Consider the following 11777-nt stretch of genomic DNA (forward strand, 5'->3'; position numbering starts at 1 on the left):
CTCTGAGACAACTTTAAACACTCTAATATCTGAATATAGAGGTGCCAGAAGGAGAAGAACAACAGCAAGAAGTTGAAAACTTATTTGAACAAATAACGAAGGAAGACTTTCCCAATCTGGCAAAGGAAATAGACTTCTAGGAAGTCCAGGAAGCCCAGAGAGTCCCAAAGAAGTTGGACCCAAAAAGGAATCCAACAAGGCACATCATCATTAAATTACCCCCAATTAAAGAAAAGAATCTTAAAACCAGCAAGAGGAAAGGAGAGGGTTACCTACAAAGGAGTGCCCATAAGACTGTCAGCTGATTTCTTCAAAGAAACCTTCCAGGCGAGAAGGGGCTGGAAAGAAGTATTCCAAGTCATGAAAGGCAAGGACCTACATCCAAGATTACTCTATCCAGCAAAGCTTTTATTCATAATGGAAGAGCAGATAACGTGCTTTCCAGATAAGGTCATGTTAAAAGAGCTCATCATCTTCAAGCTATTATTACATGAAATGTTAAAGCAACTTATCTAAGAAATAGAAGATCAAAAACGATGAACAGTAAAATGACAACAAACTCATAACTATCAACACCTGAACCTAAAAACAAAAACAAAAATTAAGCAAACAACTGGAATAGGAACAGAACTAGGGAAATGGAAATCACATGGAGGATCTTTAGTGAGGAAGGGGAGGAGAAGAATAGGGGGGGAAGGTACAGGGAATAAGAAGCATAATTGGTAGGCATAAAATAGGGAGAGCCCTGGCTGGTGTAGCTCAAGTGGATTGAGCGCGGGCCTGTGAAGCAGATGATCGCGGTTCGATTCCCAGTCAGGGCACATGCCTGGGTTTCAGGCAAGTTCCCAGCAGGGGACTCATGAAAGGCAACCATACATTGATATTTCTCTCCTTCTCTCCTTCCCCTCCTCTCTAAATATAAATAAATAAAATCTTTATAAAAAAAAGACGAAGACAGTGGTAGGAGACAAGGCTTGTGTGGTGTATATTGTTGAAAAAAAATAGACAGGGAGAGGGTAAGAATGGTATAGGAAACAGAGAAACCAAGAACTTATATGTACACCCATCTACATGAACTAAGGGAGGGGGAATGCTGGATGGTTGCGGGGGTGCAAGGCAGAGGGAGGAAAAAGGGGAGAAAAATTGGGAAAACTATAATAGTATAATTGATAAAATATACTTTAAAAAACAACAAAAGAGTTTTGTGTTTGTATGATTTAGATTAGAAGTAAGTGGGACTATTTTCAGTGGTTTATTGTATTTTATACACTAAATCATGCAGCTAGAAAAGAGAGAATATTGACTTAAAGAGATTATATACATTTATTTTTATAAATATGGTTATTAAAAATAAAAATGGAAAATGAGATTGTAGTTTGTTAATGGATACAAGTATTTACTGCATGCTAATATGGTTTTGATTATGTTGGTGAACATTTCCTGTGCGTCTTGAGTGAAGTATTGATGTCATAACACTGAGGGTAAAAAATCGTATCAATTACTGCAAAAAAATTCTGAGTCAACAATAGTCTACTCACTACTTATGTGAAACTATGTCATCTGCTATGCATTGAGAAGTTTCACAATATTGTTACTCAATTAACAAAAGGTTTTCATTTGATGACTTTTCTTAACTGAGATAAGTCAACTTGTTACAATGAAATAAAGTGGAGAAAAGGCAGATAGATTTTCAAATTATTATTTTTCGTGTGTTTTTAAAACTTTATAAAGATAGTATCTAGTGTTCAGACCTCTAATGTTTAGGTGACTAAAATCCTAATGCAGTGATATTTTAGTTTCTTCTTTTTTTTGTAGATTGTATTTATTTATTTTTAGGGAGGAGAAGTGAGGGAGTGAGGGAGAGAAACATCAATGTGTGGTTGTGCCTCTCTCATGCTCCCTACTGGGGACCTGGCCTGCAGCCCAGGCATGTGCTGTGAGTGGGAATCTAACCTGCAACCCTCTGGTTGACAGGCTGGTACTCATTCCACTGAGCCACACCAGCCAGGGCAGATGCAGTGATATTTTAGAATATATGACTATACTTTAAAAAACAAAGACTTTACATCCTATAAAATAAAAATAACAAATCATTTAGTGACTTGAAAATTGATATGAAATTGTGACTACATTTGATTTAGTTAATTTTCATTTGATATGAAAAGTGACTAAAGAGCTTTCAGGTAGAGACAAGAAATTGCACTTGTGATTTAATACCTCTCTTTGGTTTTTCAGAGCCATTAGGAGAGAAAATTCTCAAGTCCTTCTGTGTATATGTGTATATGTTAAGAGAACAAGAATTTGGGAAAAAGAATAAGGTTGATATTTGAGTTAGATAGTTCAGGTACCAGACAGAACTTCATAATTCTGGAGGCTATACAATATATAAATGAAGAAGAAAACTCAAAGAATACTATGGACATTTCTTAAAATAGGAAATATTTATTTAATGACTTAGGAAAGCTTTACCCAAACTTGTCCCTTGTAGAACAGAATTCTGAAGGGTTCTTAAAAGTTGTGCTGAGAACAAAATATGGGGGTCTTGAATAAGTTTTAGAAATGCTGAGATGCATTACACAGGTCACTTTGCTGAAGACTCGTCAAGGGCCTTGGATGTTCATGTATATTTTGAAGCTCCATGAGGGAGTATGACATGGCATATTCTTTAACTTTACTATACTTAAAATTATGGAGATGATACTTGTGCATTTAGCACTAGAGTTCTGCTCTAGTGCTAAAAATCAATTTGACTTGCATATTGATTTTCTGAATGGGAGGTAGTAGTGCAACATAGTTAGCGATTCTTATTATTTTTTATAACCTATAGTAATTTTTCTTCTCTACAAAACATCTCCCAGCAACCTTTTCATTTGGCAAATTTTTCCAGATCAATTTTTTTTACATGAATTATTCCTTTATACTCAATCTGAATAAATTTTGGACATTTAGGAGGAGCTGAGTCATATTTTTCTTGACATATGTGTACCATCTGCTTGACCACTCAAAGCATACTATTAATATAAAAGCCAAATTATAACACCAAAGTATAAAGGTGATACTATTTACTATCTAAAGCTAAAAGAAATAAAAGTACAAAATAGCATATATATATATATATATATTTTACATCACACTAGCCTTCACAATATCCCATTATCTGAAATTTTCAGTGATGGAAAGTTCATGGGAGAACTAAAGAGAAAAAAGACAAAGATTATAATATTTTAAAAAATAGGGAAGAAGAAGAAAGAACCCTGGAGGAATTTGGAAAACATCTTCTGTAGATGTTTAAGTGTCNAGCCAAATTATAACACCAAAGTATAAAGGTGATACTATTTACTATCTAAAGCTAAAAGAAATAAAAGTACAAAATAGCATATATATATATATATATATTTTACATCACACTAGCCTTCACAATATCCCATTATCTGAAATTTTCAGTGATGGAAAGTTCATGGGAGAACTAAAGAGAAAAAAGACAAAGATTATAATATTTTAAAAAATAGGAAAGAAGAAGAAAGAACCCTGGAGGAATTTGGAAAACGTCTTCTGTAGATGTTTAAGTGTCCTCAGAAGTCAGCAAAAAGATCTGAAGTGTTATTTATTAGCCTCTATTTTTTCTTAGTAACAATCATTTGTACAATGTGAGGCAAAAGTAGGTTTACAGTTGTGAGGAAACACAGATTTTATTCTTGTATTGTTATTTCTAAATGATTATTTCCACACAAACAACTGTAGACCTACTTTTGGCCCTCTGTGTATTAAAAAAGTAAAATTTCAGGACCATAATCAGATGAAAACCACTGAAAATAAATATAGGAGAATTTCATTAGCAAATATTCCCATTCCTACTTTAGATTTTGGATACACTCATTTGAACTCCTTGCAAATACCTAAATGTTCCTTTATGCAGCATGAACCTCTCATTGAAATAAAATACTAAAAAGTATATCAATACTTCCTCTAAGTATTGTAGTACTATTATCTTGTTACTTTCCATCTCACCCTACTACATAAGAGAGAGCTGTATGCTAGGTGTTTTCTTTAAAAGTATGAGCCAATCTGAATACAGTAAGCCTCCTCATTCAGTTTCGCTTTCTGTAGCTTCAGCTACCCACAGTCAACTGAGGTCTGAAAATGTTCAATGAAAATTCCAGAAATCAACGATTTATAGTTTTAAACTTTGAGCTGTTCCGAATAGCATGATGGAATCTCATCCCATCCTGCTCCTTCCCACCCAGGACATGACTCACATTTTCCCCAGTGCATCCGTTGTGTGTGCTCACCGACGAATTAGTCACTGAGGAGCCATCTCGATTATTAGATTGACTGTCAGGGTGCTGCAGTGCTGTTATTCAGTGACCCTTATTTTACTTAATAATGGCTTTAAACACAGGTGTGGTGACTAATGGCTGGTCATTAAGACAGGCTACAGAGAAATGGTAAAGTTCTCTCTTCTAGTGAAAAAGTGAAATCTCTTGATTTAATAAGAAAAGAAAAAATGTTGTATGTAGCTTGGTAAGATCTATGGCAAGAATGGAATTCTATCTGTAAAATTGTGAAGAAGAAAAAAGAACTTTGTGATAGTTTTCTTGTCACACCTCAAGGCCACAAGCATTTGCAGCCTGCAGAAGTTGCAGCCACAGGGCATTGACAAGTGCTTAGTTACCATGAAAAAGGCATTAAACTTTATCATAGGTATGCATGTTGAGGAAAAAAGAAGCAGTACTGTATATAAGGGGTTCTCTCCTATTGCAGTTTCGGACTGGGGATCTTGAAACAAATCCCTGATGAGGAGTACTGTAGTTGGGAAGAAGGAAAAAAGAAGGTTTAAAAGTTTTCTTTGTAAAAATTAATCCCCTCTCTTACAGAGGTTGCTAATGTTCATCCAAATTCATTCTCTACTTATCCCTCAGAAAGAGAATCCCCAGTATTTAGCTGGACACATGGAGGCTAAGATTGCTTATAGCCTAGCTCCCCTTTCAGCTATGTTTGACTAGTTATGGCCCAGGAACTTCTGGGAAGTGTTCTTAGAGTGTGGGTGCCTATTCTCCCTCCCTTCCCCTTTCCTGCTGCCTTGAATGTGAACTTGTTGATACAGCTTTGAGCAGTGTGTTGCAACTGGTCAAGGCCTGGAAGGTCCACTCTAGAAGGTCCACCGTGGAGATGCGTCACATGCCTTTATTCATGGGTGGGTGAGCCACTCACGCTGCAAGCTGCTCATCTCTCTAGTGAGAAGCCTCTTCGTGTCTCTGCATGGTACACTGCATGTCACCTGTCCCCCTGTGTGGCACATGTCATGGCCCCTAGCAGGGACTCCCTTCCTGCTTCAGTACTAGAACACAGACAAAGCCAGCAGAACATCATACTACTCACGTGGCCCACTCAAGGCTGTGGGAACAGTTTATTGAACCCCGTCTCAAGGCTAAGAGAACAGTACTCATCAGGCCCCTCCAAGGCTATGGGAAACTGCTTCCCCTAGTTGCCCAGACACCTGGGTGAGGAAGCTGAACTGCCTCCATTTACCCTACAAGCAGTCATTTTGAATGTAAAATTAAGCTGAGTGCTGAGAATAATGCAGCAATACAACAGAAGAAAAAGTCCCTAATGATTTCCTGAATTTACCATGTCCACTCTGGACTTCTACCACCAGATTGCTTTTATAGAAAAGAAAAAGGAAATTATTATTGTGAGCTTTTCTGTGAATTGTAACTAAATCTAATCTTAACAGATAAATCCGTACCTATGGGATTTTCTTTTATATTGATAAGTCAAAGATTTACTATCCAAATACTTAACCCTGCAAATAGCAACAACAAAAATATGAAAGTATAGATTCTCTTAATATCACACGGAGCTGTTAAGCACTTAATTTGAGTAGAAATTAGAGTGATCCAAACCACTGCTGGTGAGACTGCTGGGGGGATGGAGGTACAGAGGACTAAAGGGTAATGAAAAAAAATACAATAAAGATTAAGTAAAATACAAAAAATAAAATTAAAATAAACTCAAGGGGAGGGAATTTCAGGGGAAATAGGGGAGGGATTTAGAGGAACATATATAAAGGACACATGGACAACAACTGAGAAGGGTGGAAATGGGAGGGAGGGGGGAGCACGGGGGGTGGGATGGGATGGGAGTAATAGACAGAAAACTGTACTTGAAAAATAATTAAATAAAAAAATTGAAAAAATAAAATAAAATAAACTCAAGGTTATAATTATCATAAGAGGCATCTGTATGCAAAGTCTTCTAAGTTCCATATCATGGAAAGGAACGCAAAAATATCAGAATCTATGTTCGATGATAAACACCTGCTCCCCCTGTGGTTGGGAGCACAGCAGGTAACAATTGATGTGGAAGCTGAAGCAGCAAGGAAGAGGGACCGACAGTGTGAACCATGTCCTAGGGGATTTACGTGTGCCAGTTTTTCAAGCTCTAAGGGGTAGGCTCAGTTAATTGCATTGTCGAGATCCTGTTGCCACAGGGGAAGTTAAGTTCTTTACGGATATCCATCTGAAAACAGACGGAAGAGATCCAGAGCCGTGTTTTCCTTCCAGACATCAGGGCAGGTGGGACTGAACAAGAAAGAGGGACCCAGCTGTTTGGGACAAAGACCAAAAAGGAGGCTCCAACCAGGGTCAAATTCAAAACTTAAGTAGAATTTGGAAACCAATGGAAATGGTAGGCAAAACTATTTCAAGAAGATGAAATAGCGAACAAAGTTATCAAGGCAAGCAACAAAGGAACAATAAACATTAACAAACAATAAAACAAAACAAGTCACTGGTCTTCCAGGCAGCTACCACGGTATCTCTTTGCCTGAAACCTAGCTAACGAGGTGGGAAGAGGAGTGGAGAAAGCTCTGGGATCTATTCTGGCAGGACTGTAGGCCACTACAGCAGCATGGCTCGAGGGAGAACCAATTTAGAGTTAGCCTTGTAGAATATTGAAGCCATGGAGGGAAATAATGAGGGCTTCAGCCAAGGAAATGAGGTAAAGAGAAAGAGGAATGGTCATTTTTTAAGGCAAAATTGGGTGGCAAAATCAGCCGACCTGGCCATCTGAGCTTGGGAGGTGGGAGAAGAATGGATGAACCAGGGCTCTAGTTTTGGTGGTTTTGCAAATGGCACTGTCACAGCTGGACTAGAAAATATTAGAGGAAAATCAGATTTAGGGGGAAAAACATGTTTTGGGTTTGGAAGGTACTATTTGAAATATCTATTTGACATGCAGGTGGAGAGAGAAGAGTTTGTCTTTCTGAAGAAAATGGAGAGAACATTTTGGACTCCAGATATAATAAACCGGAAGTATAACACTGTAAGAAGAGTCCAAGATATTTAACTGACTAAAATGTATGCCACATGATTATGAGGTGAATAAAAATAACATTTTTGAGGTTGTCATTACTATTAAAAAATTTTTAAGGTTAAGCTTATGCAACTATACATCATTGACCATGTGTTGATGTGATAAAACTTTATTGATCAGGAGACCACATGTGCCAACCCTACCTCTTCCACTATCAGGACAGTTACATGAAGGAGAGAGATTGCACAATTTCCAGATAGGTTCATTGGACTAACATGGGCTTTTGTTATATTTCCAGCTATGTGGACATCCTGAGAATGCTATAATAATCTAAGGTGCACAGAAACAGAATATGAAGATTCAAGCTGCTCAATTAAGGTGACTGACATAATTTTGAGAATTTCAAGTACCATTTAATAAGCTTGTAATCCCAATGTGTAAACTTGCATTTCAGAAACTTAGAGCTAAAGTTTCAAACTCATCTACTCCCAGGTTGCATATCTGAGGAACTAAAAGCAATTTTAATCTGCCAACAAAGCCAATCTTCTAAAGCTGCTTTAAAAAACTGAAATTGTCTGTCCAGGTCAGGAAGTCCTGCAACTTTCTGAATCGGTTAGCCCTGGCCGGTTCGTTTCCCTAGAGGTGGGAAGGACAGTCCTGCACTCACCATTCTGTTTTACGGTACTGCTTGTTAGCTGTGCTCTTGCTTCTTCCACATTTCAATTCCACTTCTGCCAAAATTTTAATCCCCTAGATTGTCTTTCTGACTGGGAAGACTTCTTCCCAGTCCAGGATGGGGTCAGATCACAAACTGAACTAGGGAAAAAAGCCAAATGACATCCACCTTGGCTCAATCTTTATGACGGAGTTTGCTAGATTTTTACTTACAATGACAGTTTTGCCAATTGTCCAGATTCCTTTACACTACAAAGTACACTGGACCTCACTTTTGCTTGGATAGTGTTTTCAGTTTTTGTTTTAATTCTTTTAAAACATTGCAGCTCTTTTGAGGTTTGGACTAAATTTCAGTATTATGTACTTTATGTTTATGATCTCAGTTTGAAGATAAGTAAATAATGCAACCAAGACTTTTAATTTAAGAAGGAGTTGGTTTTGTTCCTGGGACTGGCTTTGTCTTTAGCTGTGTAACCCTGGGCAAGTCATTGTGCTTTTTCCTTCTTTTTTCTTCTCTGTAAATTGATGCGATTGATGGCAGGTCTTTGTGGATGTTAGAGTCTATGACTCCACGTAGTATAATGCAAAAAATAAATATGCAAATCAAGTTTATTTTTCTGGGACTGCAGTGGCCTTATATAACAGATTATAATTTCCTTTGTAGGTGTTTTCTTATTTCATAAAACATCCTTGAATGTACAATAGAGGGAAGGTGTATTACTACTTTTTTTTGCTTTAGAATAAATTTGCAGCCATCTGCCCCCTTCAGGGGCTCTTTGAATATTCACCACTATGTGTTTCTCTGTGGTTCTTACTGTATCTATCTCACAAGGCTATTATTGTTTTTCTTCACCAATAGCTATATCATACTTCCCCATAAAAGATAAAGAAAACTTTCTTGCTAAATTAGCCCCTTACCCACTAACTTTCAAGTCCCCAGTACTTAGAATTACAAGCAACTTATATCTGAGCCATTTGTATTTGAGGGTGAGGACGCCTGACTCCTTTAGGTGATGCCTCTTTGGGCAAGGCCTGCTTGACAAGCAGTTTGACCTCTGAATAGCTTCTTGCTCATATCCTGCCTGGATGATGGCAGCATTTTTTTTTTTGTTTGTTTAAATGAGTTGCTCTCCTTTTCCTATTTCCTGGAAATAATTAAGTGTTCATTAGACAAACTAGAGCAAAAGGACCAAACAAAATTAATACCGAAAATCTTCCCCTCGGTGTGTTTTTATTACAAGTTATTTGAATATGTCCTTTTCTCTAAAATAAACGTAGTTCCAGAACCTCCCTATGTAACATCATATTGATAATTAAAATGAGATAAAACAGAGCCTGGCAAATAGAAAGCAGTGAATAAGCATTATCTATTGTTATTAGATCATCTTCAAATATAATTAAAAACTTATGATGATAAAACATTTACTAATCTTGCGCTAGCAAAAGAAACCTTTATAATTTCATCTCTAGAAATTGCCAGGGTTCTTCTCATTTGAAAACTTACATTATTCCCAGGATAATAAATTCATAGGCCACTCTGAATCCACTAAAAGTGTCATCCTTGGGAATGTAAGAAGGGAGAAGGGACAGGGTTTAAAAGATTAGGAACTTAGAAAAATTGAATAAAGAAAAGGGAAGATAAAAGAAATGCAAATGTAAACAGTTAAATTATTAGTATCGCAATGGTGGAAGTGTTTATAAATAGAACTGATATTCAAATTGGCAGGATTTACAACTATAACAATATTGGGAAATTAAGGAAAGATGAACCAAAAAGTTCAGTAAACTCTTGAGAGACTCCAGAAGGCATTTGGACTTCTCAGTTTACACTGAGGTTCTGATTTCATGATCGTCTTCCAACATTCTATGTATCGTACCAATGACAAAAAAGTTTTATTTTTAATGAACAGATTCTTAAAATATATATCTAATGTAATGCTTACTTTTTCACTGCTAAATAGACATTTCATTTGGAAAATATTTATGATTAATTAGGTAATCTACTTCCACATAATGATGTGTTATATATCTAAAATTTAAAGCATAATTATCAAAGACAACTTAAAATAGCTAATATTTGAGTGCCTCCTTTATGAAAGATAATATACTAAGAAGTATATTATCTTCTATATACTACAGAAGTCTATATACTAAACAAATATAGACTTCTAATTTAATCTGTATAATAATCTGCATGTTTCATTTTGCATACAAGTTAATAAAACATTAGAAACTAGACATGGTGGCTTTTATATGATTGCATCCAATCTGTGCTGTTTACCACAGATTTTCATCTTGCTGGACCATAACATACACTTTATTCTCATTCCTTTACATTATCAGAATGAAATAATTAAAATATCTATTTTAACATAAATACTAGTGTTATTGTTGTATTTGTATGTTTAGCTTTCCTGGTGTTTAAGTATATATTTTAAGGAATTAATTTATTTTCTGCTTGTTGATAATTATGGAAATTCTTTACAGCAAGAAAACAAACCACTTATTCAAGAATGTGAAACTCAGCCCTCTTCTAAGTTACAACATTTTTAAGTTAATTTAACTTGCATGTATTTATTGAACAGATGCTCTCTGCCAGATACTTTTCTAAGCTTTGAGGACACACAGCGAAAGTGATACAGGCAGTAAACAGTTAAGAAAATTTTATGTCTTAAAAATATAAAAACAATGGTTTAAAAGTAGAAAGAGAGTAGGGTAATAAATCATGAGAGCCTGAAGAATTACATCTACAGTCAGGGAGGACCTCTCTCTTCATGAAGATCATATTTGGGTGGAGACAGGAAATATGTGGAAGGAAAAGCCATGCCCCTTGGGCAGGGAAGGGAGAATGAAGGACATGAAGTGGTGTGTGCTTGAAGAACGAGAGGAATGAGGAGGCCTGACTGTCTGGAGGAGAGGTTGGAGAGTGGCAGAAGATGAAGTTTAGAGGTAGACAGGAGCCAGATCATATATGCAGAGCTTTCCAGACCACGATTAGGAGTTTGCGCTTATTCCTCAAGTAGGACTCTGTTTACTGGGCCTGATGGAAATGCCTCAGTCTGGACCACAGCCAGCCATCATTGCAGAAGGGACTTAGAGCTGCTGCCCATGGCAGACAGCGTGCCATGTGGCTAAGCCAGAGTCTATGGGATGCACAGTGCAATCCTTCCCCGGGGAGTGGAAGGAGACATTCGTGAATAATAACATAACCTACCACAATAACTGTCTGTTACTTTAAGGCTCCTCTGGGCCCCCTAAATAAATCTTGAGTAGTTCATGTAACAAAATTTAAATCATATAATTTAAAATACAGTTTTCCAGTTTAAAAAAAATGGCTCCAGCTATTTCATTGAAACAGATTTACCAGTTAAACAAACTCTCTACCTACCTGAAGCCCCAGAAAAATGTGTCACTGGATTATTGAGATGATTATTTCTGAAGCTTTTCACACATGTTGTCAAAATGCCTTCAGAATCAGCTTTCCCCATCAACACCATGAAAACCCAAGTGGCACTGGAGCATAATTAGATCGTTTTCTGGCTTCCTGTGTTTTGGTTTCTTCACATAGCCCACAGGGACACATATCTCCTGCTCCGGCTTCCAAGAGGAGATAACATCTGAACACAGGTCTGTCTAGTTCTGAAGACAGCCCTTTTCGTGCCCTCTCCTCTAATAGTGCATAAGTGAGGAGAAAGAAACAGAGCTGTTGTCTTGCAAACTGCCAGCATATTCATGTTATCACCATAACCTAGCTTCTAGTGACTGTTTTCATTAGGCACCCCTGGGCT

This window comes from Sturnira hondurensis, unplaced genomic scaffold, assembly GCF_014824575.4.
Source record: "Sturnira hondurensis isolate 20B ecotype Veracruz unplaced genomic scaffold, ASM1482457v3 Scaffold0016462, whole genome shotgun sequence".
NCBI lineage: Eukaryota > Metazoa > Chordata > Mammalia > Chiroptera > Phyllostomidae > Sturnira > Sturnira hondurensis.